Below are 27,909 nucleotides of genomic sequence, written 5' to 3'. Positions count from 1 at the left end.
TGTAGATGGAACAGGGTGGGGGAGTACCTAGGTAGGAAGTTAGAGAGGTGGTCGGACCAGGTGGGGTCCTGAAGGCTAGGGTGAGATCTTGCATTATATTCCAAGGACAATGGGATGCCGTTGGATGGCTGCTTCAGAGGAGTGATATTATCTCATTTATATACCACCAGGCTACACCAGCACTTGAAGCAACTTTTTGCAGCATTTTATTTAGAGCCTTGAGATCACCTATCCCGACCACATCCAGATCCCTATCAACCTTGGTTGTGCTCCTAAATTCAAACCCCTGCAGTCTCCAATCCTCCTCTGGGGCTTTTTCTTCCAATACCCCATCCTGTTCCCTCAAAATGTATCTACCCTGTCTCCTAGAAGCCCCCTTGCCCCGTCCCAGAATAAACATTCCATCCTCATTATTTATTCCCTTCACCTTTTTATCTTAACTGTAAGACAGGACAGTCCTTGAAGGTGCTGCTTTGCTGTGCTCCTCCAGAGCATTACTAGCCTGTTCTCCTGAGGCGTGAGGTGGAAAGTGGGCCTCCTTTTCCCCCACACAGCTGCTTCCACCCACTGCTGCCTCATTCTTGTCCTCCTTGATGATGCTCTATTCTGGTTTACAACATAGCTCTCTGGTAATTTCTTCCAAGTCATCTTTGTTAAGTTCATTTTCTTCTCCCTGCCCCTTAAGTTTTGGGGTGCTTGGGACTCTTCTTTACACACTTTTCCTGGCTTGTCTAACTTTCCCTCCGTGGAGTCAGTCCTCATCTATAACCTGACTCTCCAATCCATGTTTCTGGCTCAGAGTTCTTTCCCGAGTTCTGGACCCTTATATTTAAGTGTGTCCTGGAACCCTCCACTTGAGAGTATCACAGGCACTTTAAACTCATGATGCCAAAGCTGAACTTACTAATCTCTACTACCATCCAAACTGCTCCTCTTCCAAGAGTTTCTATCTCTGTTGAATGACGTTACTTAGTTGTCTAAGCGAGAAACCTGGGATTCACCTTGACTCCTCACTTCCCCTTGACTCGCAGCCATCCTTCAAATTCTATTGCTTTTGCCTAAGTACGTCTCATATTTCCATTGCCTTGTTCAGCTCCTCCTCGAGTCTTCTCTGATGGTACTGACACCCTTGCCTCTAGACTTCCTGCCAAATTTTCTACACAGTCACCAAGAGTGATCCTCCTTAAAACTAGAGCACACATTTGTTGTTCTTACCTGCTCAACATCCATTCATCCTTACTGTGGTGACAATATACTTATGTGGGGGAACCCCCTTCCCTCATCCCTTCTAGGGGCCCTGGTTTGGCTTCAAGGGGGTGAAACATGAGAGCAGCCTGGCCAGTCAGTGCACTGAGCTCCTGCCACAGTGATTGGTTCAGAGAGGGCATGTGACCAAACCGGTCTAAGTGGAAAGAGTTCATGGGTCTTGCTTGAGTGAGAACTGCCCAGAAGGAAAGCTCTGGTTCTACTAGATTTAACTGTGGATAAACATATGCTCAGAACTGCTGCCTCAAAGAGCTAGAGAATGAAACACTTAAGAAAGCAGAACCAAAAGATGGAGTAGGAAGCCCATGTCAGGTTTTGATGGAAGCCACATTTACTCTTACACTTTTTAGTTATGTGATCAATAAATTTGTGTTTTTGCTTAAGCTTGTTTGAATCAGGGTTTCTTTACCTCATCATTTGCTAATGATCCAGAGAAACCATGTCATTCATTACTCAACTCCATGGTTTCCTAGTAGTCTTAAGGATGAAGTTCAAAGTTCTAGCCTGTCATAAAAATCTTTATGATCCAGCACCTGCTTGCGTTCCAGGTTCATTTTCTGTCACTGCCCATCTCTCCCCTTAAGCTCCCATCACACGGAACTTCTTGCAGGTCTCAGAATGTGCCATCCTTTCATTCATCATCAGACACTGCACTCATGATTTCCTCTCTCTAGAACAATCTCCAGTCTGCCTCTCCACTTCCTCTTACTCTTTCTTCAACATTGAAATCAGACATATTGTCTTGCTAGAAATTTTCTCTAATTCCCTTTCCTTAGTCTAGATTAAGAAACTTCCTCATAGCCCTCCTGACATTATGGGTAAACCTCAGTATTAGCATTTTTCCATTTGGGTTATAATTTTCTATGCTGCTATTTGTGTCTCCCCCATACACTAAACTCCTTGAAAGCAAGATTCATGAGTCTTCATATCCTTAAAGGCCTAGCATTATGCTTGACACACATTAAGATCATCAATAACACTTGAATCAATACATGCCTTTCAATGTTACTTACATTTATAGGCAGTAAATTACAAGCTCCTCGACGGAGGGACAATATTTCACTCTTATTTGTATCACTCATAGCATGAATTAGGCTTCATATATAGTAGGCACTTAGTAAATATTTGTTTAAAGAAACAGAAGGAGAGGGACACCTCGGTGGCTCAGTGGTTGAGCATCTGCCTTCAGCTCAGGGTGTGATCCCGGGGTGCTGGGATCAAGTTCCACATCAGACGCCCTGCATGGAGCCTGCTTCTCCTTCTGCCTGTGTCTCTGCCTTTCTCTGTGTGTCTCTCATGAATAAATAATCAATAAAATCTTAAACAAAAAAAAATAAAACAAAAACAGATGGAGAGAGCATATGTCATTGGACTATGCCACTGCTCTCTCTCCTTCCTGTTGTCATCCACCAACTTCTCTGTCTCCCCAGCATTCACTGTGGGCTTCAGCTCTGCATATCATTCCTGCCATTAACAGTCATTTTGTTAATGGCAGCACCTATGGAGAAGACACAGTCAACAGCTGGCCTCAGACACTGAGGAGGTGAGGACAGCTCCTCACTTGTCATGAATTTCTCCAACCCACCTTAAGTATCAACTCCTGTGTGAAACCCTAGTCTAAGTCTTGTCATCACCAGTAGCTACACCTCCTCTTAAAATCCCAATTCCATTCTTCCTACAACCACTGGTCAACCTTCTAGAACTTACACTGTAAGATTCTCCATCCTCATTTAGACCTCCAGTCCAGAGACTCTACCATTTTTCACTCTTTATTAACTCTCTCGTGTCCTCATCTTCTTCCCTATTCACCGTATAGCCCATCATTATCAGCCCCTGTGAGTTTAGATTATGTCCCAGGCAAGTGCTAGGTGCTGAGGATAAAGCAAAAGAAAAAACATAATCTGGTTCTGTACTCCTAGGATTTATAGTCTAGTAGGGAAATAGATATTAAATACATGAGGAAACATACAGATGTGTGATTAAAAATTATGAGAAGTGCTTGAAAGGGAAAGTACAGGAGGCAATGAGTTTGCATAATAGAACATCTAATCTAGTCTCTAGGGACAGGGAAGGCCTCTCTGAAAAATGCTAAAAGAATTTCCTCTTTTAAAAAGGGAGAAAGTTATTTCTGCAGTTTAAATGTTAATTTTTAATTATAAAAAATATCCACTCAACTTTTATCTAGAAAAAGCACTGAAAGTTGCATTCCAATAAATACCAATACTTCCAATATTTCCCCACACCATTCCAGGTAGATCACCCTTGGTAAGCATCTTTCCTATTGTCTGTATTTTCTCCCTCTCCCACGACCTTAGGATGCTTCTGGAGATGCCAGCAAAACGATAAAAACAGATGTCTGTCGGAAACCCTGGAATAGTTGTTACCTTTCCTGCCATGTGCAACACACAGGCATAATGTCTCATACTTACTAATTAAAATAAAAACCAACATCTTAGATTTTGTGATTAAAAGCAGTACCTTGGCTTCCTGGCTCTCTCCCTTCAGGGCTCTCCGGAGGCTGTCTTATTTCTCCTTCACCAGTAGGTGGCTCAAGCCTTCCCCAGAATCTGGGAACCTGGCCCTATGCAAGGGTTATCTTAATTTGACCTGTCCAGTCATACTGTGATGGTTTAATATCTGAGTCACTAAGCTTTCCTTCCTCCAGGGCAAGGGCATCTGCTGGGTTTATTACATAATTCTGTGTTCCTCTTCCATGATTATGAAGCCCATCATACTGCTCCAGGGAATAAATCATCTCCCTGTAGTTGGCTGAAACCAATTACAACTGCCCCCCCCTAGTCAGGGCAGACCCTCTGCTGAGAGCTGGCTCTCTAAGAATTGCCTGAGCCCTATGAGCTGCCGTGTCTTGCTTCCCACTCATTGGCCAGTAGTCATCCATATTTTGCCTCAAACTTTCCTCTGGGCACCTAACTCCTCTGGAGACAGGAGCAAAACACCCTGAATAGACAAGGAAGCAACTGAAAGAACAGGAGACAATTCTTAGTTTTCCTAGACTTCAGAGGTTGAAGAATGAAGATCTTTGAACTGGTTAATGCACATACTTGAGTAAGGATGCTTTGGAAGGCATTCAGGTGGTCAGTTAACAAGGCAACTGGGGAGTGGGGAGAGTGGGAGAGGGGAAAGAGAGAGAGAGAGAGAGAGAGAGAGAGAGAACAGTGCAGGGAGCGAGAGAACTCGGAGCTAGCTCAGATTTTAGGCACTGGGAGTGCAAGGAATTACAATTGGCCTGCAACAATCTCAGACAGCTCTTCCACCATTTGAAGAGCTTCCCCTCTCTGGGTTGAAGTCTTGTCACCTGTAATTCTTGACATGAGCTTTTCCTCAGGATCACTCCTATGGTGGATGTGATGGGTGGACGATGTACTGGATGGGAAGCTATCCAAGTCCGACACACCTGTTGGAAGGGCTCTGCACTCCCTGAGGTGAGGGATGAGCTAAGACAAAGGCACGTGATGGGGGAGGGGGTGATTCAAAAGAACTTGAGAAAGTAGAACTGCCCATATTAGGAAGGAAATGGAAAGGAGAAGCTCATGATCAGATCCAGGTTTCTGACTTGAACAGAATATATTTTCACTGGTGGGGACAGAGGTGGACAAAGGTGGACAGTTGGGGTGGGTGCAGTCTGGGGAAGAGAGAGACCCTGACAGCCATGCATGGAATTGGGGCCAGGGATGGCAAAGAGGGGCGCACCTTCTGACAGCTCCAACCCTTCACCACTGGAACTTATGGCAGGTATTATTAAGCAATGTGCCACTCTTTCCCACTGAGCTTGAACCCAGCGTCAGAATACTTTGCAATATAATGGCCCCTGGAAGTCATTTTCAGTTAATTAAATTTAGTTCTGAAGATGAGAGCTGTTTGCTTCCTCTTACAGACCTAGAGGTTTAGGAGCGCAGTTGACTGGTGAGAGCGCCATGGTCCTCACTGAGTGCCAGCCTAGCAAAATCATTCCCACCTCGAGACTCCAAGACTCCGTCTTTTCTCTACACCTCTGAGGGCTCCGGGCCACAAGCCTCAGCACCCCCGATCTAAAGGTGAGCACTGCACCTCCTGACCTGGGCTTTCCCCCATCCACGGTCACCAAGCAGCACCAAGCTTCCCCTAACCAAAGCAAAGTGTGTGTCCCTTAGCCCACCCTCTCCCACTCCTTACAAAACTGTGTGGCCAGCAGCCCTGCCCCCTGAAACCCAGAGCCTGAATCTTGGGAGCCTGAGTGACAAGCACTGCCCACGAAGGGAGACAATAGCAGTATTGACCCGCTGGCGGGAGGCAGGCCTGTCCTCATGTTCCGAGGACAGCTTGCAGACAGGCTTTTCCTCTCACACAATTGCTGCCTGTTTCCCATGTTTCACAAGACGAGGGGTGCACATTCCAGACAAGGGGACTATTTATTTTCCCACCGAAGGTGACACGTGGCATCCAAAGGTCAAGCCCAGGCTGGGGCCATGTTTGCTGGACTAAGCCCTGCCTTTTCCCAGGGGTCCTGATTGTTCTGGGAGCCTCCCCAGCTGTGTGCTCTGGGCTGGGAATGTTTCCTCAATGGCTCTATACAAACACCCATACTGGCTACTCAGTCTCCCAGGTTTGTTTATCAACCAAAGTCAAGGAATGAGCACCCGCTCCAGAGGGTGGTGGGCTCTTGGTGGCCCTGCCACCAACAGGTACTGGGGGTGTGTGACAAAGATGGGTTGCCCAGGCTTCTCTTTCTCCACAAATCTGCAAGAAGAACAGAAATTAGCCTATACAGAGGTCTCCAAACCTTGAATTGAAATAGTTGAATTCCTTTGAAAGAAATTCTGTATGGCTGTGCCTCCTTCACTTGTCCAATGGTATGAAAAATTTTCAGTAACCTCCCAGATAGTTGGAATTCTTTTAGAGACAATACTGCTACTACTAATAATAATGACTTTTATTTGAAAAACACCTAACATCTTATAAGACATTTGTGAAATACTGTTTCATGAAACTTTCAGTACAACCTGGAGAGATCAATATGAACACCACCACGGTGCAAAACATGCCCTGGGTCAGGCACTGTGCTAGCTAAGAGAGTCAGGGAGGTCTAATGATGGACAAGACTCTCTGACCTGCAGGAACCCACTGTTCCATGTGTGTATCAGGCTGGGGAAGATAGTGGGGCCTTTAGAGTCTCTCCTAGCTCAAGGGCCTCTCAAATTTTGGCTGCCCTTTAGGGAAAAATTTGTGCAGGGGAGTAGGGGACACATTTGCACAAATATTGATCCTATCCAAAACCCAGGCCCAGGGAGTAACCAAACCCGACTATGTTGCCTCAAAATCTGCCTATACCTCTTTTGAAGCATGTGTTCACAGCCTCATACAATGACAGCAACTTAGTGCATCTTGAGTGACCTTTTTTTTTTTGAGAGAGAGAGAGAGGGTGAGCACATGCTTGAGCGGGGGGTGGGGAGGCAGTAGGAGGGGCAGAAGGAGAGGAAGAGAGAACCTTAAGTAGGTTCCACCTCAGGCTCAGTGCAGAGCCTGAAGCGGGGCTTGATGTTATGACCCTGAGATCATGACCTGAGCTGAAATCAAGAGTCAAACACTTAACTGACTGAGCCCCCTTGGGTACCCTTTGAGTGACTGTTCTGATGGGAATCTTGGCTCTGCTACTTTACTGGTGCTGCACCCTTGGTCAAGGTATTCAAGCAAGTGGACAAGTGGGCATGTCAGCTTCTTCATCTTTAAAATGAGGCTGCTATTAGTGCTTCCTTTATATGTTGGCAGTGAGGGTTAAATGAATTAATGCATCTGAAGTGCTTTGAATTGTATTTGTCATGTTTGTAACACATGATTAATACCTGCTGGTTGTTGTTGTTATTGCAGTGACCATAGGGATGATGAACTGGATGAAAATAAGGTCAGAAGCAGCAATACCAGTTCAAGCATGAGTGAAAAAGCCCAGAGAGGAGTTAGGAGAGGCTAACTGAGGCTCTTCTTCCTTGTTTTTCTCCCTTTTTCCTCCTTGCATCCCACCTATTCTTATACCTTCCTTCTTTCTCTTTCTTGGTAGGAGAAATATAGATCGGAAATGGGAAGAGTTAGGGCATTCTGTGGCCTTTGGTTGGAGCCAGGGCAGGGTCAGACCCCAGGCTCTGGGAAGAACCGAAAGGACCCAAGCCCAAGACCATGCAGGGGCATCCACAAGTCAAACACCAGAAATAAAACACAAAATCCATGTGGGTGAGGCAAGATTGGAATCAGAAGACTGGATGCAGACATCAGAGATTATGACTGGGGAATGCAGTCAGGGTAGAGCAGGGTGGGAATAATCAGAAGGCCCAAAGGGCCCAGCAGGCCTGGGAGGTTTGGGTAGCTGTGTTGGATGGTCTTAAAGGGTCAGAGACAGGAAGGATCACTTACCACTACCAACATCACCACCACCACTACTAATGGCCAACATCTATTTAGCACTCACTCTACTATGACAGTATGCTGATCCCTTTATGTGCATTTCTCATGTAATATTGAGTGCGTACTATTATTCTCATCATTTTGAAAGCTAGAGCTCAGAAGGGCGAGCTTCTTTGTCAAGGGCACAGAGCTGGACATGATGAAGTAGAATCAGACTTAGAACCATGTGACCATGGATCCCATACTCTATACTCTGCTGTCAACATTGACTCAGAAACACCAACTGAATGTCCCTAGTGTCCCAGGCTCTGAATAAGGCATTGCGAAGGTTACACAGATGAATCAGACTAGGTCCCTGTTCTCCCAGCTAATACTGTAGCAGTGGAGGCAGATACAGAATCAAAGAGCAGTTTGTTAAGGACCATCAGATGCTTAAATTATTTTAAATTTAAATAATAAGAGCAGGAGCTTTGCAACCAAAGAGGAGTACTGCTCTCTCGGGTCCTTGAACAACTCTTACATAAAATGGGGGCACTGGTACCCATCTCAGAGGGTAGCGGTGAGGACAACTGAGGTAAGTTACTCACAGAACCTACTACAGTGCCTGACATCATAACAAATACCAACAAAGGATGAATTGATGGTGGGGGAGGGGATAGAAGGGCAGGAAGAGAGGAAGATGATGGAGAAGAGAAGACAAAAAGGGACATGGCTCCTCAGCAGCTCCTGGAAGGGACAAGTTACAGATTTAAAGGTAGCTATGCCACCCACTGTGGTAGAGTAGGATGGCTTTCTGGTTCCTCAATCCATGCAAAGCTTTGGAGTAAGCTAATAGCACTTGTGAGATCTCCCCAACATATTGTAGATCTTTCAGTTCTCCCATGTTGGTACATTTTACTTGTACACTCAAACATAGGTGTGGAATTGGAGGGCACATGCTTCTGGAAGGAAAAAGAATTACCTTAGGAATTAGGAAATACTTGTGTGTGTTTGTGTGTGTGTGCGTGTGCAGTGAGGGGTGTGGAGTACAAGGGTTTGGCTCTTGATGGGAAACTATTCACTTAAGAAGCATTGATGGTGCACCTGTTGGCTTGTGCCCAAGCCTGGAAGGGAAGACGGAGATCTAACCCAAGGAAGGGATGTTGTATCAAGCCCTGTGACATCAGGCTGAGGAGGAGTAAGCAAATGAAGGAGCATTAGGAGGGAAAAAGGGGTCATGAACTATTCAGGAAGTAAAATTTACAGAATTTTGGAGCTAACTGAAGGGAGGGAGTGAGGGGCATTGTTACCTGGGCTTCCACCATCAGCAATTGCCAGGAATGTGGCTCTGCTGAAGGGCCTGGGGCTGGGGGGAGGGTCCCAGGGCTACTGAGCACAGCCAGGTGTTTACTCCATCAGCTGGATGGGAGCAAAGTGAAATGCAAGCTGGCTTAGCCCCAAGACCAGATGCAGAGAAGCTGGTTGTACATTCCCACCACATCTCTCCCCACCCCTCCCACCTTGGGCACCCCAGTTCATCCTGGATGAACCCTCTTGGTCCCACCTTTTTGGCCGAGACACAGAGCTGTCTTCCTCACTTAATCTCCAGTGCAAATCTATAACCTCACAGGGTTGGTTCAGTTCACTGACTGAGCCTGCTTTCTTCCCTATTTTGCAGGCCAGTGAGTGCCAGTGACAGCTCCTGACCTGGTCCCTCCTCTAGCCACAGATGCCTAATTAAAAAAAAATAGGGATCCCTGGGTGGCGCAGCGGTTTGGCGCCTGCCTTTGGCCCAGGGCGCGATTCTGGAGACCCGGGATCGAATCCCACATCGGGCTCCCAGTGCATGGAGCCTGCTTCTCCCTCTGCCTGTGTCTCTGCCTCTCTCTCTCTCTCTGTGACTATCATAAATACATTAAAAAAAAAATCCACCAACCTACATTCCCGTTAGTTCTTCCTGCTTCAAACCTTCCTATTCTGGTCAGTAATCTAATGTAGATGTCAGCCACCTGGGCATCCCCAGGGCCCAGGGCATCTGCTGGGCCATTTCCATCTTTCAAAGGGTACAAATGAGTCCCATCCTGCCCCATCGGTGGGGAGGAGGAGCACAGCATCCACTATCATCTCCACTTTCCACCTTCCCTGGATTCTTGATCCCCACTCTGTAACTTACCTCCTCGGTCCTGTCCTCGCTCCATTTCATGCATCACCTGGTAGCCTTCATGGCTCCCTGGGTTACTATGAATACTTACAGGAGCTACTAAGGCCTCTTAGAGAGTAGATGTTCTGGAGGTTTGGGGGTAGCAGGGAGATTTGATCTCCCACACTGGAGATCATAACCTATGATGAGGTTTTTTTTTTTTTTAATTTAATTTTATTTTATTTATGATAAGCACACAGTGAGAGAGAGAGAGAGGCAGAGACATAGGTAGAGGGAGAAGCAGGCTCCCTGCACCGGGAGCCCGACGTGGGATTCGATCCCGGGTCTCCAGGATCGCGCCCTGGGCCAAAGGCAGGCGCCAAACCGCTGCGCCACCCAGGGATCCCTGATGAGGTCTTCCTTGTTGACACCTAGAGAACTAAGGAGTTGCATGCCCTGGGAAGCGTCTTGCTGGCGGAGTTCATCTCTGCTCCCAGCCTGGAGAACTTTCTCATCCCGTCCTGTGCTGCCAGGTCCCCACCCAAACCACCAAATTCCCACTAATTTCATGCCCGGGACACTTGAGCCTCCACCCTCTGCTCACAAACCCTGGACTCCTTGCATATCTAAAGCTCATGAAGAAGCTCTGCTGAGCTTTGCCATCTTTCACCAATTTCATCCAAAGGCTCTCAAAGAAGCTCTGCAATAACACTTTCCCCTTTAACACACAAAAATTCATTCCTTTGTCAGAGGGACTTCTTTCCCCACCCCTCAGGGGTGCTAGGTTTTGTTCGTTTGTTTTTCCTCCTCCATCTGCTTTCCCAGCTTCCTCCTCCTTACCTTCTGGAGGATTTCTCTACATAGCTCAACCCCTGGGTTGACCATTAGGCTGTCTGGATTTGCTTTCATTGTCTTGCCTCCCTGCCCTTAATCACACAAGCCCAGAGCCCAGGCCAGAAACCACAGTAGGCCTGGGCCCTGTGTCACACTTGCTCTCTAGAGGGGGCTGGTAGTGGTTCTTTGGAAGGTTCCAGGCAGCGAGGCCGTTTGTTCCGTGAGGGGTCCCATGCCACCCGTGCAGCTGGGCTGGCGGCAGGGAACCTGGGATCATCCTCTAATATTAGAATGTCAATGTCAAGGGGAGGCTGGAGGACCAGGAAATCCATAGGGGGGGGCGGAGTCTAGGTGACTTTAGGCTTAGGGGGGTGCTGGCTGCCCAGAGGTGACCTTGATGAAACAAGCAAAGCAGGTTTGGGGTGGAAAGGTCTCTTTCAGGCACCTTTAAGGCTGAGAAGCCTGTGGAACAAGCAAGGGTGAAAGTCCTTAAGGTAGGCAGCTGGGAAAACAGGGCTGCGGCCCCTGGAGACAAAAAACGGGAACAAATGAGGGGGGGGGGGGAAGGTAGTGGAGGGCAAGAAAGTAGTGCTATGGCCAGAAAAGCTGCCCACCGGATGGCTGTGCTGTGACGGAGCTCCCGGGGCGGCGAAGGCTGCAGATCTGGGATGTGCCTCCCCCCAACCCGAGGGTCCCCGGCGACCCCGCCCCGCAGTCCCCGCAGTGAAGGCTGCAGGTCCGGGATGTGCCCCCCCCCCCCCGGGGCCCCCGGCCTGGCCCTGAAGTTCCCGCAGCGAAAGCTGCAGATCTGGGATGTGCCCCCCACCCGAGGGCCTCCGGCGCCCCTGCCCTGCAGTCCCCGCAGCGAAGCCTGCAGATGTGGGATGTCCCCCCTCGCCCCCCAGGGCCCGGCCCGGTCCCACAGGCCCCGCAGCGAAGCCTGCAGATCTGGGATGTGCCCCCCCCAGGGCCCCTGGCCCGGCCCCGCAGTCCCCGCAGTGAAGGCTGCAGATCCGGGATGTGCCCCCCACCCGAGGGCTTCCGGGGCCCCTGCCCTGCAGTCCCCGCAGCGAAGCCTGCAGATGTGGGATGTCCCCCCTCGCCCCCCCAGGGCCCGGCCCGGTCCCACAGGCCCCGCAGCGAAGCCTGCAGATCTGGGATGTGCCCCCCCAGGGCCCCCGGCCCGGCCCCGCCCCGCAGCCCCCGCAGCCCCCGCTCCCCCGCTCCCCCGCTCCCCGGCGCGGGCGGCCAGACAACGCGCTCCGGCGTTCAAGGGCAATCAGACTCAGCAAAGCGTGAAATCAGTTTTTTCCAACTAACTCACTCTGGGCAGAAGGCACACTTTCTATCTTCAGAGTCAGAGGAGTAACCTGTCATTCCCCGAAGCCATTTACCTGTTCCAGCGGAAGCGGACGTTCTTTTAAAGATCAGGGGCACCTGCGCCCACCCCGGGGCTGCGGGGGTCGGGGGGTGGGGTGGGGGGGGGTCGGGGCGCGGGAGCCGCTGACTGCTGCCTGGCTTGGGTGGTGGCCGCGTTAGATAGGCAGGTGCTCCCCATCAGCAGCCCGGGCCGCGGGGGGCTGAGAACTGGGCTTCATTCATTTGTTCCCTGGTCTACGTTAAGCACTTGCTATGCATCAGGCCCTGGGTCCCCCAGTTTTCCAGAAGAGACAGAAAAATACAGCAGGGTGACCGTCGGGGGTGTAGACTCTGGAGTCAGGCTGCTGGGGTTCAAGTCCTGGCTCCACCGCTTATAAGCTGTTGACTTTGAAAAACTTGCCTGCTTTCTTTGTACCTGGGCTTCCTAATTTGTAAAATGGGAATATTTGTAAATGATGTCTACTTCAGGAGAGCGCTGTCAAGACTGTTAGGATGCATGCAGAAGGTCTTAGAATCATTCCTGGAACAGCGCAAATGCTCCGTAAATTTTAGTGCATACTCTCTCTGAACTTGGGCCTCCTTAAAATTCCTGTGTTGAAAGCCTAAGGCCCAAGGTGGGAGGTGGGGCCTTGGGGAAGTAACTAGGTCCTAAGGGAGGAGCCGGCCCTTGAATGGAATTAGTGCCCTTGTAAAAGAGGCTCAAGAAGACTCCCTGGCTCCTTCTGCCCTGTGAGGTTATAACAGAAAGACAGCCATCCGTGAGGAAGCTGGTCCTCATCAGACGTGGAAACTGCCAGTGCCACCACCTTGGACTTCCCAGACTCCAGAACTGTGAGAAATCAGTGTTTGTTGCTGTGAGTCATCCGCTCTGTGGTATTTTGTTACAGCAGCCTAAATGGACTGAGACAGTGTAGAAAAGCAACATCATTTCATGAACGTGGTACGTGCAATGTTGAGGGGATGATGTACTGGATTCCATGGCAGCATTGAACGAGCGTCTGGAGGAGCACATGGGTATGGTGGGGGCTGCCCCGAGTCTTGAAGAATGCTCAAGAAAACGTATGTGTTCAGAGAACTGGAAATGGCTCAACAGCGCCAGAGCCAAGGTTCATGCCTGGAAAGAGGCAGGTAGTGAGGGAGGAAAGGTTGGCAGGAGCCCACGGCAGGGGGCCTTGAATGCCATGCCAAGACACATTTGTTTTTAGGCAATGTGTTGTAAAGATGATTCTGGAATTGTTTCTGGGAACTCAAATGCCATGCCGTTATTCATTTGCCTTGGAAATGTACTTTTTGTCAGGAAGGTAGAATTATAGTTTGTTTATTTTTAACAAAATTGATTTTTTTCCCTCCCATCTCGTTGCCAATAAACTGTTGTGCTATGGACACTGTTCAGAAGCCTGCGCCAGTGGAAGCTGGAGTGTAATCATTGTTTTTCCTCAGGACCGACTGAAGCATTGGTGTGTGAGGCAGGAGTTCAGGTGCAGATTAAATGGCATTTGTCCTTATTAGGGCCACTTGTTCTGAATATTTACAAAGCTGGGGAAAAACCAAGCAGCCGGTGGGCCCGTGGACCAGTGGCTAATCCCTGATGGTCTTAGGTTGGGGGAGAAACCCTCCTGGTAGAGAAAAGCTTGAGTCTGAATATGCTGCCCTTGCAGGAGGCTTCCCAGACATACAGGTGTCTTGAAGGGGGTACTTCTAAGTGTCCTTATGAGGAGCCTTTCCATTTTCACCTGGCATTTCCTCCTTGCTCAGGAGGCGTGTTCCAAGACAACGTAATTTGGAGAGTCACATGCAGTGCATTAGGAAATACTTATGCTTCTAATTGCAAAAAGCCTGGGCTCAATCCCAGCGCTGAACCCTTGTCTCTTCATTCATAAAATGGGCATCACCGTGCTGCTCATCCCTCAGAGGCGGCTGAGAGATTGAGGGAGTCACGTGCGAAGGCTCTGCAAGCTAGCCGTGGCACAGAGCAGGCAATTATTACCAATATTCCCTCTGCCCCCTCCCTCCCACACCTGTCACACCTTCCAAGGGCCCATGACCCACAGGGTCAGTCTCACCGAATTCGTGTTGGCACAAAACAGAAGCACAGCATCAGGGGCACAGGGTTCATTAGAAATGCAGGTAGCGGCTCAGATTTGGGTCTGAACCTGACCTTGGGCAGTGGGGAGAGGATGGTTGACTCCTCCAAGTTTTTGTGAAAATGAAGCAACGTGATTCCTCTAAAGTGTTTTTCTTGGATCTCAGCAAAGAGTGAACACCCAATAAATGGTGGGAACTGGCCCAGCAGGAAGGGCATTGGAGAGGGGAGCACCGTGGTGCTGAGAGCTAAGAAAGATGTGGAAGGGTTGAGCAGAGAGGGAAGCCTTGGTGTGTTGCCTTATGAGCTAGCAACTCCCTCTACCTCCATCCACCCCGGATAACAGGGGCTGATGTGTCCCGGAGGCCGTATCATTCATCATCCAACCTGGGTCACTTTTGAGAATGGAAAGGGGAGCTCCTTTTTTTCAAAAATCGTTATTTTTTTTTTAAGATTTTATTTATTCATTCATGAGAGACACAGAGAGAGGGAGAGACCCAGGCAGAGGGAGAAGCAGGCTCCATGCAGGGAGCCCGATGTGGGACTTGATCCTGGGACTCCAGGACCACACCCTGGGCCAAAGGCAGGCGCTAAACCACTGAGCCACCCAGGGATCCCCCAGGAAAGGGGAGCTCTTACATATTATTGGGTTACCCCAGGACGGGCTGCTTTGTGTGGTCCCCACATGCAGTGATTTCTAAAATACATCATTGCTATCCTTAGGATTCATTAATGGGAATCACATAGTTAGAAAAGGCATTTTTTGTTTTTGCTTCTGAAAACAGGTGGGTTTTTTTAGATCCAAATGCCTGATACTTATAGACAGAAGGTGTGGATGGACAAGAAGGGAATGGTCAGGATGTGCGGTTGCCAGATGAAATGTAGGAAGTTCAATGAAGGGTGAATTTTAGATAAGCAACAAATAATTTTTAGTGTACATATACAGTGGACATACGACTGTGCAAATTATTTGTTGTTCTTGAAATTCAAACTTAGCTGGGCTGCCTATGTTGTTATTTGCTACATCTGGCGTTCCTACCAAGATGGACAATGCGATCCTATGATTTTATTACTAAATTAAACAAAAAAACTATTTGGCGAAAACTTTCTGTCTGCCAGGCTAAGTGCTGGATGTCAAGAGTGGCATCTCAAGTGAACAAGAGGCAGTTTCTGCCACCAATTCATAGGCCAGGGAGGGAGGAACTAGGAGGTCATATATGAAGGCTCTGAGAGCCAGTCACAGCACAGGTGTACAAAGGGATAAAGCTGACATTTACTGAGCGCCTATTAGGATCTGGACCCATTCGCCAATGTTTCATGCGCCATCTCAATAAATCCTCACCATCGGGGTTATTCCCATTTTGTAGATAAGAGAATTAAGTCCCAGAAAGAAGTCATGTGCCCAAGGTTGCAGAGGTTATAAGTGATGAGTCAAGGTTAAAATCCAGGTCTGCCTGAGTCCAGAGTCAGCTCTTTCCAATGAAAACACATTTTTCGTAAATGAGTATACAAATTGCAATTTCAATAGCACAAAAGAGAGAACTCTGTTTTGAGTAATCAGGGAACTATCATCAACTTCTTGTAGTTACAAATCAAATTCCTTTTAAAAGGAGGGGGTGGTTACTATAAGGAGAACCCATGGGCTGAGATTAAGTCTCTTGGCATGTCCCTTTTTCTCTCATGTCTGATTCGTTCTCCCCCTCACTCCTGGCTGCCTCCTTCTGCTCAGTCATGGATTCTGTTCATCAGAACTGTGGCTTTGGCATGGTCAGCACAGCTTCTCAGGGTCCAGGTCGACCTCAGGTTTTTAATGTCCATTCTCATTAGCAGAAGCCTCAGTATTTCAAAATTCTTGGTTTAATTTTTTTTTTTTAAGTATAGTTGGCACATTAATGTTGCATTAGTTTCAGGTGTTTGGTTTGTTTTTTTAAAAAATAGTTTTATTGAGATATAATTTACATGCCATAAAATTCACCCATTTTCTAATTAAAATTTTGCAAAAGTTTAGAGGCTAGCTTATAAACGAGTCACCCTTGGTAGAGTGTTCCTTCTGATGTCACGTATCCACCTATCACCCGAGAACTATGACTAGAGCTGGTGCTGAGGGTTGAGAAGTTTTACTTAGGACTGTGGACTTCCAGCACTGGGATTAACAGGTCTAAAAGTAAAAGGTTCTAAGAGGAGCTTGACATTGGGAATGGGTCTTAAATGAGCAGGTTAGTATTCACCAGAAGGGAAAAAAATGGGAAGGAAGAGATTCCAGGCAAAAGCTAACATGTACAAATGCCAAGGTGCACAAAACAGGAATGAGCAGAGGATAGTGAGAGATTTGGAGATCCCAGAGTACAAGGTCCTAGCTTGGCTACCTGGGTGAAGACATATTGGAAGTACAGTGATGGGTGGATCCACAGCTTAGAACCTACAGCAGTCTTCACCATGAATTTATTAGAAAGTTTACCCAACATCTAGCCGTTGGAAGACCTTGATACTGAAGTGTAAGGCAATACAGCAGGAAGATGAAGCCATTCCTCCAGAGACACTTGCTCAAATTAATCCTGAAGGTGGATCACACCAAATTCTACATGGTTGATTCAGCCCAAATCCACCCATCTGTGTGCTTTATGAGAAAGTAGAGAACAGCAGAAACATAGCATGCTTTATGTGAAATCTCTGCTTAGCCAGCATGTTTAGATATTAAATGTTGAGAAGAAAAATATGACCTGCCATAAATTCTCATTAAACACATTATTGCCTTAATAGTGCGAGTAAAGATAAACCCCTAAAGAATTTTCAGATTTGTCATCAATATTTGGTTTTTGCTTTTGATTTATTAATTTGTTCTTTTTCCAAGTGTGCTCATGGTAAACACTGTAAAAAAAAAAGGATAATTTTTTAAAAAGGAAAAAAAAAAAAGAAAAATTACCATATATCCCAACACCCAAAGATCAACCACCATAAACACTTTTGAATATACGTCTCAAACTTTTTCTTTTTTAAAATTAAGTTTTATATCTATTAACACACACAGAAAGTTGTACATTAAATGGTCCAGAAAAGTTTATGATAAATAGCAACTAGGCTCTATCTCAACCTCCTCATATTGTCCCCCTTCCCAGAGAGAATATATTTTGGTGGATTCCACTTCCCATAGTGGTTGCCCTCAAAGCTTATGATCAAGTGTTCTTTCGTACACTTGCCACTGGTCACATGGAGCTCTTTAAATGAAAACTAATTAAAATGAAGTGCAAATGAAGATTCATCTTCTCAGTCTCACTGGCTACATTCAAGTGCTTAATAGCCACATGTATCTAGAAGCTACCACAGTGGATAGAACAGAGATAGAACATTTCTATCATACAGAAACTTGTATTAACCAGTGCTGCTCTAGACAAAAGTATGCTTTTACATTTATCTCTTGGTTTATCAATTTTAGACAGTATCAATTGTCTTAATTCTGTTTCTATTCAGATACATTTTTATAAGCTCCTGGAAAAATTAAAATATACAGACATACAAGAAAAGCGTATCTGTTACAAACATAAATCTTAACAACTTATCATGAACTGAATAATTCATATAAAGGCCCTGCAGAGCAATAAGCAGAATATTATGAGGGGCTCAAATTCCCTCTATTGCTTGCCTCCAACTACCAATCCCTCTCTCAGTGCCTCAACTTACATCGCCATGAGTTGGTTTTGCCTGTTGGCAATCTTTATAGTATCTGGCTTCTTTCATGCAAATTATGAATGTGGGGCTCATCCAAATCATGTGAAGGAGAATTCATTCATGGGAACAGTATTGCTGTATAGTCTGTATCATATAAATATACTACAGTTTGTTGATCTGTTCTATTTGGAGCCATTTGAGCTGTCCCAGTTTGAGGCTGTTTTGAATAATGTAGCTGGGAGCATTTTTGTACATGTCTTTTGATATGCATGTGTGCATTTCTGATGGGTATAAACTGAGGAGCGGAATTGCTGGTTCACAGATGTAGATGTGCTCAACATTAGTAGATCTCTGTAAAGGGGTTGTGCCAATGTACATATACCCAACAGTGTTTGGGAATATCAGTGGTTGCTCCACATCCTCATTAGCTCTTGATATTCTAAGAATTATATCCTTATGTTTTAGATTTGCACTTCCCTGATAACTAATGAAGTTTAACATCTTCCTGATATCTATTGACTATTTGGATATTCTCTATTTCTTAGGTGTCTGAGACTCTTACTTAATTTAGTACTGAATTTTCTCTTTTTTAAAAAACTGATTTGTAGTCATTTTTAATGTTCTTGGATATGCACCCCCTTTCACTAACATGTTTGCTAATACCTTCTTTTGGACTATAAGTTACCAACATCATTTGATAAAGGAGTTCAGATTTTTAATATAGCCCGACGTACCAATCTTTTCCTTCACAGTGAGTAGTACATTTTGTGTCTTACCTAAGAAATCTTTCTCTACCATAAGGTCATGAATATATGTATCTCCTATATTACTTTCTAGAAGTTATATTGTTTGAATTTTCACATTTATGTCTATAATTGAGCTGGAATTGATTGATTGATTGATTGATTGATTGATTTTATTTATTCATGAGAGACCCAGAGAGAAAGGCAGAGACATAGGCAGAAGGAGAAGCAGGCTCCATGCAGGGAGGCAGATGTGGGACTCGATCCTGGGACTCCAGGATCACACCCTGAGCCAAAGGCAGATGCTCGACTGCTGAGCTACCCAGGCATCCCTGGAGTTTGTTTTTATGTAGGATGTGAGGTAGGAATCAAATCTCATTTTTTAAAATATAGGAGCCAATTGGATTGTATCCTTTATTTTAAAACAAATCCTTTCTCATTCTGTTTAAGTACCACCTTTGCCACAGCTTTCTCCCCTTCTCTGTATCTCTCTCTCTCTCTCTCATACATGTTTGTACATGTATGCACACACACACACACACACACACACACACACACACAACACAGCTCTCTTTCTTAATTCTCTATCCCAGGGAGAAGCAAACTAAGGCCAGCCACCTGCTTTTACAAATGAAGTTGTCTTGGCACAGCCATGCCCATTCATTTGCATATTATCTATGGCTCTGTTCAAAGTTAAGTTGTCATGGCAGACCAGGTGACTTAGAAAGCTTGAACTATTTACTATCTTGCTCTTTTCAGATTTTTGGTAAGGTACACCATCCAATTTTATTCTCCTCTGAGGTTGTCTTGACTATTCTTGGGCCTTTGTATTTTTTTTTAAGATTTTATTTATTTATTCATGAGAGATACACAGAGAGAGAAAGAGAGAGGCAGAGACACAGGCAGAGGGAGAAGCAGGCTCCATGCAGGGAGCCCGACCTGGGACTCCATTTCAGGTCTCCAGGATCACGCCCTGGGCCGAAGGCGGCACTAAACCACTAAGCCACCCAAGCTGCCCATGCCTTTGTATTTCCACATAAATTCTATTCAGATATATTTTGATTATAAACATGTTTTTTTTTATTTTTATTTATTTACTTATGATAGTCACAGAGAGAGAGAGAGAGAGAGAGAGAGGCAGAGACACAGGCAGAGGGAGAAGCAGGCTCCATGCATCGGGAGCCTGATATGGGATTCGATCCCGGGTCTCCAGGATCGCGCCCTGGGCCAAAGGCAGGCGCCAAACCGCTGCGCCACCCAGGGATCCCCTTGATTATAAACATGTTTTCAAACAAATTACATAGAAAGTTTTGTAACTTGTTAAGTTACTTAATATCTAGTGGAAATCATTCCATGATATTAAATATTATTCTACAACATAATTTTTAATAGCTTCATATTATTCAATTATACAGATAAACTATCATTTATTTAACCAACTACATTGTTTGGCTATATGTCTTTCTTATTTTCCTATCATTAAATCATAAATTGCTTCTTCAGCTTGTTCATACTCTTTCACTAAGTAATTTCATTTATGGGAATTAAACCAAAGTAAATTATGTTAAATGAAAAAATATGCAAGAAGATGTTTATCACAGCACTATTTATAATCATGAAAAATTATAAATGACCACTTCACTGACACTGGTAATGGCTAATTACAGCACTTACATTTATTAGAATATTATGCAAATGTTTAAAACAGTGGTCAGGGAGACTGGAAAATTATTATGGAATATTTTACGCAATAAAGGATGTGTACTCCTTAATTATAAGCATTAAAATATAGCTTTTAGGAAAAAATCTAGAAATGCATACACCAAATAAAGTTAGTTAATACTAGGGAGTGGAATTTGTAAGGGGAGGGGAAGCACTCTATTTACTTTGTCTTGCTTGAACTTTTTCTAGAACTTATCTTATAGTGAAAACATTTGAAAATCATTTTCTAAAATAGACTGCATGATGCATGAAATGATAAAATGGCAATACCCTACGGAAAGATAAGCCTGCTGTACAAAAGCAGTACTAAAGGGATCCCTGGGTGGTGCAGCTGGTTTAGCACCTGCCTTTGGCCCAGGGCGCGATCCTGGAGACCTGGGATCGAATCCCACGTCGGGCTCCCGGTGCATGGAGCCTGCTTCTCCCTCTGCCTGTGTCTCTGCCTCTCTCTCTCTCTCTATCTGTGTGTGACTATCATAAATAAATAAAAATTAAAAAAAAAGCAGTACTAAAGACTTAGTTTTAAGTTTTTAGCAAGTGCATAAACAGAGCCTACAATTTAAAGGGAGATTGTAACATCCTCCTAGCAGGCACAAGAGCAGGGAACCTGCATTTGATGAACTTCCGGTAGACCAGAATTATTCCCTTAGTCACACTGAATACCTAAATACGAGTTCCTCAGTGAACACAGACTGGAGGCTGTGTAGAATCAGACCTCTGACCTCAGAGGGCTCATATGTGATTGCCAGCATCACTGTAAAAAAATACTGATGCCTGGACCTCACTCCAATCCAGCTCCATCAGAATGTCCAGGGAGCAGCCCGGGCATCTGATCATTTCAAAACTCCCCAGGGGATTATAATACTCAGCCCAGTTTGAGAACCATTGCTCTGGGAGCAACACTTCCCACACACCCCTGGGTGGTGAAATCTCATAATTGCATCCAATTTGGATTGCGCTGCCCTGCAGAGCAATGGCAGGTAAGAGTTTCATTCATCAACAATAAGCCACGGAGTCCTACAAAAAGGACTCCATTAGCCCTGGTAAGTTGCCAGCTTTTCTCTCCTCTCTTTGCCAGAAAATTAATGAGACCATTTATTGGAAGGTAGAAAACTAACCATTGTATTTTGTAGTGTTGTGGGTCAAATGGTACACATTCTGCTACACTTATGCTTCCATCAGGAAGGAATAAAGGAGAAGGACCATGGTTATGTGCCAGGCATTCTTTCTTTCCATAAGCTAGGTCTCTTAATCTTCAAAAAACACCCTTGAGAATATGTATTACTATTATTTCCCTTTTACAGATAAGGAAACTGAGACATAAAATGGTTAGGAAATTTGACCAAAATTAAATAGGTAGTATAAGTGGCAGAGTGGGGATCTGAGCCAGTTTTATGTAACTCCAAAATCTATCTCCTGTCTTTATCTTTATTATAACACCCTCTTTATTGTTGCACCTGAAATCGTGTCTGGCAAATAAGGGCTCTATAAATATTAGCAGTTCCCCCTGGGATTTTACTGTGAGGATGGGGGTGGGTACCAAATTCTGAGCCTTAATTGCAGTTATTCAGCTTTGTTGGAGAAAAATATAGAAGCCTAGAAGTTGTTCCTGAGTGAAGAGAATTTCTCAATCTATGGTTGAAATCTTATTCTGAGAATGTAGTGTCCCATTATATCCATCTGTACAAAATAAAAGATTAAGACTCAATTTTGCAAAAACAGAGTGCATGTGGTAGGTTAAGTGCTTTAAAAAATGCAGAGCAGATTCTAGAACTTTTTGAACTATTTCCTTAATTAAGAAAATCCTTTACCATCGAAGGACAGAAGGTCCATGAGTTTCAGGTGATCTCAGTGATTTCCACTGCTGGTGGCTCAGGGAGCAAGAGGACCACTTCCTGGCAGCCATGTGGATTTGTCTGGGGTTCTGGAAAGGAAGGGAACAGTGGTTGAAAGCAAGCCTGCAATATGGTGGGGAATGACAGCTCTATGTTAAGAACCAATTCAGGACTGATCCTACATTAAAGGGAAGCATAGCTTCCTCCAGAGTAGGGCAAGTGAGGGTCTCTGTTGAATGAGTTCCTCTCTCATCACTCCTAAATTCTCTCTCCTTTAGAGGGGTTCCCTCTTGGCTCCAGCTGTCACCACTCTCTAGGCTCCTAGCGATGCCACTCACCATCTTTGAAAACTATTTTTGCAGAAATGGAAATATCTTTTAAGACAGTCTAACTTCCTAAAGAAACTTTACTAAATAATGAGAACAGAAAAAGGAAAAATGATAGAAAGTACAAGTAGCATGAAGTTCAAATGTCAAAATGATATTTTACATTTATTTCTTTAATTCTATTGCAACTGGCTTGTTTCCAAAGGTTTGTTTCATTTCCCACGTCCTGCATGTCTCCTGTCCTTTGCACATGACAGACTCTCTCCACCATACCCAAACCTGTCCCCTGTGTGTCCATGACCCTTCAAGAAAAATGACCTCCTCCCCTGCAGTGCTCCCTTTAGTGGAGGGGCATGGCTTCACTCTCTCCCCAGCTGATGAGCAGGCCTCTGGTGATTAATACACACAAACACATGAAAGAAATTTATTCCTTAGATGACAATCCTGTTTCCTACTCACAAAGGTAGGCTTAGCCCATTTAGCTTGCTATGGAATAATATCTCAAACACTAAACAACAATCCGTTCATTAGACACGGTGTCACAGAAATACCATTTTCTAAATAGAAGCATCATGAGCATAGCAAAGTTTTTTTCCTGACTCAGTAGTTGGTGGTATGACTATGTCATACTCTAATTTCCTATAAAGTACTTCCTAATAATAAGGTCCCATCGGTGGGCCTTATTACAACATCAGAGTGTCAACATTGAGCTAGGTAGCTGGGGGGTTGTCCTTTATTTGTGATTTATAGCTTACTCAGAAGATATAAGTTTTCTGGGGTTTTGATCAAGAATTCCTAACTCTCAGGAATGCAATCTCTACAAGCAACTATCACAGGGAGCTCCAGAGACAGTATGAGTTCTATGTTTGCTCACACTATGAGTGTATTCTCATGTACTCCATAAGCTCAGAACAAAGGACCAGTCATCAAGAGTAATGGGAAAGCACACATGCTTATATCTTACAGAGTCACCTTAGATGAATGTCTGTGAGAACAGAAGCAGCCATGGCTTCTGTGAAACAATAGGATCAAGTGACAGTGGAAGATAGTCTGTGATTAAAATATAGCCAGGGTGGTGTGCCTGGGTGGCTCAGTCGGTTAAGCGTCTGCCTTCAGCTCAGGTCATGATCTCAGGGTCCTGGAATCCAGCCCCTAACTGGGTTCCCTGCTTAGTGGGGAGCCTGCTTCTCCCTCTTCCTCTGCCTCTCCCTCTGCCCCTCCCCCTGCTCATACTCTCTCTCTCTCAAATAAGTAAATTTTTAAAATCTTAAAAAATATATAGCTGGGGCCCATGTTAAAACAAGGACTGGATAAGAATGAATCACAAAGAAATGAAAAGTACAGTAGCGGAATATCTACTGTGGAGGACATACAGGCAGGAGCAGCATTGAAGAAAGTCAAGTCTGCGAGGTGGAAGATGAAGAGCAGAAGGTTTCCCAGAATTTAGAGAAGAACAGAAACAAAATTAGAGAAAGAAAATCTAAAAATTACAGATATTTCTTATAAAAAGCAATTAGAGGGGATCCCTGGGTGGCTCAGCAGTTTGGCTCCTGCCTTTGGCCCAGGGCGCCATCCTGGAGTCCCGAGATTGAGTCCTTTGTCGGGCTACCGGCATGGAGCCTGCTTCTCCCTCTGCCTGTGTCTCTGCCTCTCTCTCTCTCTCTGTGTGTGTCTATCATAAATAAATAAATAAATAAATCTTTAAAAAAAAAAGCAATTAGATTGGAAACAATAATCAAAGGCACATTGAAGAAAAACTTTCCTGAGTTAAAGAACAGATAGACCAGTATACTTTTAAACTGATTTTTCTTCTACACAGAAATATTTTCCTAAGTATCTCTAACAGATAAGGAATTTTTAAAATGGCACCCACAATGCCCTTACCTCACCTAATTAGACCTTCTTTAGTATGTTCTAAGGCCCAATCTGAAACAAATAGACCTTTCTATTTTTAAAATAGCCTTTTTATTTTGAATAATTTTAGCTTTATAGAAAAGTTGCAAACACAGCATTCCTGTGTGCCCTTTACCTAGCTTCTTCTAATGTCAACACCTTCTGTAAACATGGTATATCTGTCAAAACTAAGAAATTAGCATTGGTACAATGACCATTAACTAAACTGCAGACTTTATGCGAATTTCAGCAGGTTTTTCATGAATGTCCTTTTACTGTTCTAGGATCCAATCTGGGGCACCATATTGCATTACCTTTATATTAAAAAAAAAAAAAAAAAAGGAACTGCAGTGGGAGTCCATAACACTGAGCTAGACATGTGAGCTGCCCAAAAGTCACTCCTTGGACCTCACCCTGTCTCATTCCCAACTTCCCTGGCCTCTGAGTTTTTAATTCCTCCTGGTTTTTCTTCTTGCCCCTAAGATCTGATACACACTATGACCTTGAACTTGTAGCAATAATGATCTTTGTTCTCCATATGCACTGCACTGCCCCCGGGGCCTTGGTAACATCCCTCTCAGTTACCCTGCTCTGTTCCCAGCTCCGCTCACCCCACGCTGTCTCCTTGGGGCACCACGACTCCAGCCTCCCCTGATACGTGGTTAGAAACAAATCATCACAAATTGCTCTACTGCTGTGTATTCTGGTTGAAAGACAACACAGGTCTAGAGAAGTCAAAGGAAAAGTGAAAAATCAAAACCACTTCTGTTTACACACAACTCAATATGCCTCCCTCTTCCCTTGATAGAGGTTACACCTTTTGAAAATGTTATGATTTCAGTTTCACAAAAGAGAAAAGACTTTTCATGGCTGGGTCTGTGGGCTTCCTCTGTTAGGTGTGGCCCTGCGGGTTCACCAAAGCCTGGGATCAGCCCCTCAGACTTGCAGGATTAAGAGACCATACTTATCAGCTTTCCAGAGGTGATCACACTTCAGAATGCTTACCCATGTGAACAAAATCTCTAAGAAGTGGAAATAAAATCAGAACACCAACTCATTAATTTATAATGAGCAATACACCTGACAAGCGAATCCATCATCATGTGGGCCTGACCAGCCAGATCATCAGACAGGTGCTCGGTGAGTGTGGAAGCACAACAAGGGAGTTATAAAATCTAAAAATTTAATGGCAACTGGCCCTGAAAACCTGAGGCTCCCATTTCCCAGTAACGACGGGCCTGTCTGGTGGTTTGGCATTTCCCTGGCCTGGCGGGGCACTCTCTCCCCTGGGCACACTTCGGACAGCACTTCTTTCTGCACTTCCACATCTGATCAGTCCTTTGGCTCATGTACAGGTTCAATGCCTGTCTGGGCCTGGGGGTCCTACTAGCTCTTTAAGGTGATGATGGTTCTGATCAGTTGTATGGGAATCTGTATTTTTTTTAAATATATTTATTTATTCATGAGATACAGAGAGAGAGAGAGAGAGGCAGAGACACAGGCAGAGGGAGAAGCAGGCTCCACGCAGGGAGCCCGACATGGGACTCGATCCCAGGTCTCTAGGATCATGCCCTGGGTAAAAGGCAGGCGCTAAACCACTGAGCCACCCAGGCTGCCCGGGAATCTGTATTTTAACCCCCAAAGACTCACTCACCTCCAAGGCCCTAGTGTATATGTGTGTTTGTGTCCACATCTATGTGTGTGTGTGGTACTGTCGTGTATGCTGTCTATGTGGTTTTCCCTGACCCCAGTGAAGTGAGGAGAAGCAGAAAATCTGGGAAAGCAGACTGTGAGGGAGAGATCTGCGTGCAGGAAGCACACCAGAGCTTACTCTTGGCAGTAAGACCAATGGGGGAGGAAAGAAGCAGAGCTGGGCAGATCCAGAAGGTGAAGTATAATGCAATCACAACAAAAAATATCAGCCAATTCTTGGAAAGCTCTGCATTCTAGATGGTGCTTCCAAGTTGTCTTGAATTGGAGCAAGACGCCGGGTGTTTGGACTCCCACATGGACAGGTCACTAGATGGCATGACACTCCCCTCAGCTGGGGAAATGAGTGTTTCAGTCCCTGATGTTCCAGATCTGGGCAGCACATCAGAGAATCACCACAGGGAGGAATATACTTCCCGGTAAAGCACTTACACCCTGGATTCAGACTTTCTTGAGTCTGAAGTCTGATCCAGCCATCTCTTGCTTGGATGATTTTTTTGATGGGTTCCATAATTTCCTCATCTACAACATAGATAAGTCAATCGGAGAAGGACAAACATTATATGGTCTCATTTCATTTGGGGAATATAAAAAATGGTGAAAGGGAATAAAGGGGAAAGGAGAAAAAATGAGTGGGAAATATCAGAAAGGGAGACAGAACAGGAGAGACTCCACTCTGGGAAACAAAATAGGGGTGGTGGAAAGGGAGGTGGGGGGGGGGGTGGTGACTGGGTGATGGGCACTGAGAGGGGCACTTGATGGGATGAGCACTGGGTGTTATTCTATATGTTGGCAAATTGAATAGCAATAAAAAATAAATGTATTAAAAAATAATATGACTTACCTCATAAGTTTGTTTCTTGTTTTGTTTTGTTCTTGCAAGGATTCATCAAATAATCCATGGAAAGAGTTTAGGAGCAGACATAAGGTAAGTGCTCAGTAAATGTTAGCTGTTCACATTATGCTAATTCCTATATTTTTTGGCCCAAACTTCAAATTCATTACTTATATGCTTTAATTGTAAAAAAATGTTCTCAGTTTCTTCTAGGCCTCTGAGCAGTAAAGGGGTTGATTCTAGGTCCAAGATCTGGTCTGCAGTAAAAATGACCTACAGCTCAGGTACTCAGCCCAGGTAACCCTACTAACTACCGCTTTTGAGGCTCATCAGATGGGGGTTGATGACTTACCACCTGCCTCACAACCAGGCAATGCTGGACTGTGGGGTGGGGCAGAAACAGGCAGGTTAACAGGTACTATTTGACAAGTGATAATAATATACTTACAAACCTTGCTTCCAAAGTACGTCTTCTGAGCAAGGCCAAGGATATGATATTATCTATCATAAGGAGATTTTCCATTCCCCGTGTAGAACCCTGCCAGGCAGTTAAATGACATCGAGAACACGCTGACAGCTTGCTGTGTTCTTGACCCCATTATGCAGCCAGTGTACCAAATATGCCTCCTCTGAAAATAAACAGTTATTCATCAAATTGTCTCTCACTAGCCTGGTGTAATTATCTTCCCAAAGTTATGAATGAAATGATAGGTTCCCAACAAAAAAATCATGATGTAAAGATGGGTTTCAGCAGCATCAGTTTGTTTCTGGGCCTGATTTTCCCTGGGCTGCCTTTGCCACTGAACACACGGGTCTCAAACTGGCCAACTTCATGATGTGCATCAGAGAAGGAGGGTCCCTTTTGGGGGACAATCAGAGCTCTCTGGTACCTCACAGGGTTTCATGGTCACATGGTGGGTGTCTATGGTTTGGGAAGGAACTATGACAGACCCTGATTTTCTGACTAAATACTAAATAATAACACCCCCAATCCCAGTACTATTTTTTTTAAGGATGTATTTATTTATTTTAGGGAGACAGCATGAGTGAGGGTGGGGCAGTCACAGAGACAGAGGGAGAAGCACTCTCCAGAGTGCAGAGCCC

The 27,909-nt window shown here is 45.1% G+C and overlaps 1 long non-coding RNA gene across 1 annotated transcript in view; it reads left to right on the top strand.

The window, feature by feature from the left end:
• Positions 1 to 27,445, top strand: part of LOC140614757 (uncharacterized) — a 55,064-nt gene extending 27,619 nt beyond the window's left edge. Inside the window, exons 5-8 of the long non-coding RNA XR_012015542.1 lie at positions 4,613 to 4,709; positions 5,162 to 5,321; positions 26,854 to 26,898; positions 27,009 to 27,445. This is a non-coding gene — a long non-coding RNA (uncharacterized lncRNA). The remainder of the gene's footprint in view (positions 1 to 4,612; positions 4,710 to 5,161; positions 5,322 to 26,853; positions 26,899 to 27,008) is intronic.
• The last annotated feature ends 464 nt before the right edge of the window (positions 27,446 to 27,909 follow it).

The sequence above is a fragment of the Canis lupus genome, chromosome 23 (genome assembly GCF_048164855.1).
Source record: "Canis lupus baileyi chromosome 23, mCanLup2.hap1, whole genome shotgun sequence".
In the NCBI taxonomy this organism is placed as follows: domain Eukaryota; kingdom Metazoa; phylum Chordata; class Mammalia; order Carnivora; family Canidae; genus Canis; species Canis lupus.
This window is presented reverse-complemented; position numbering and strand designations above follow the sequence as displayed.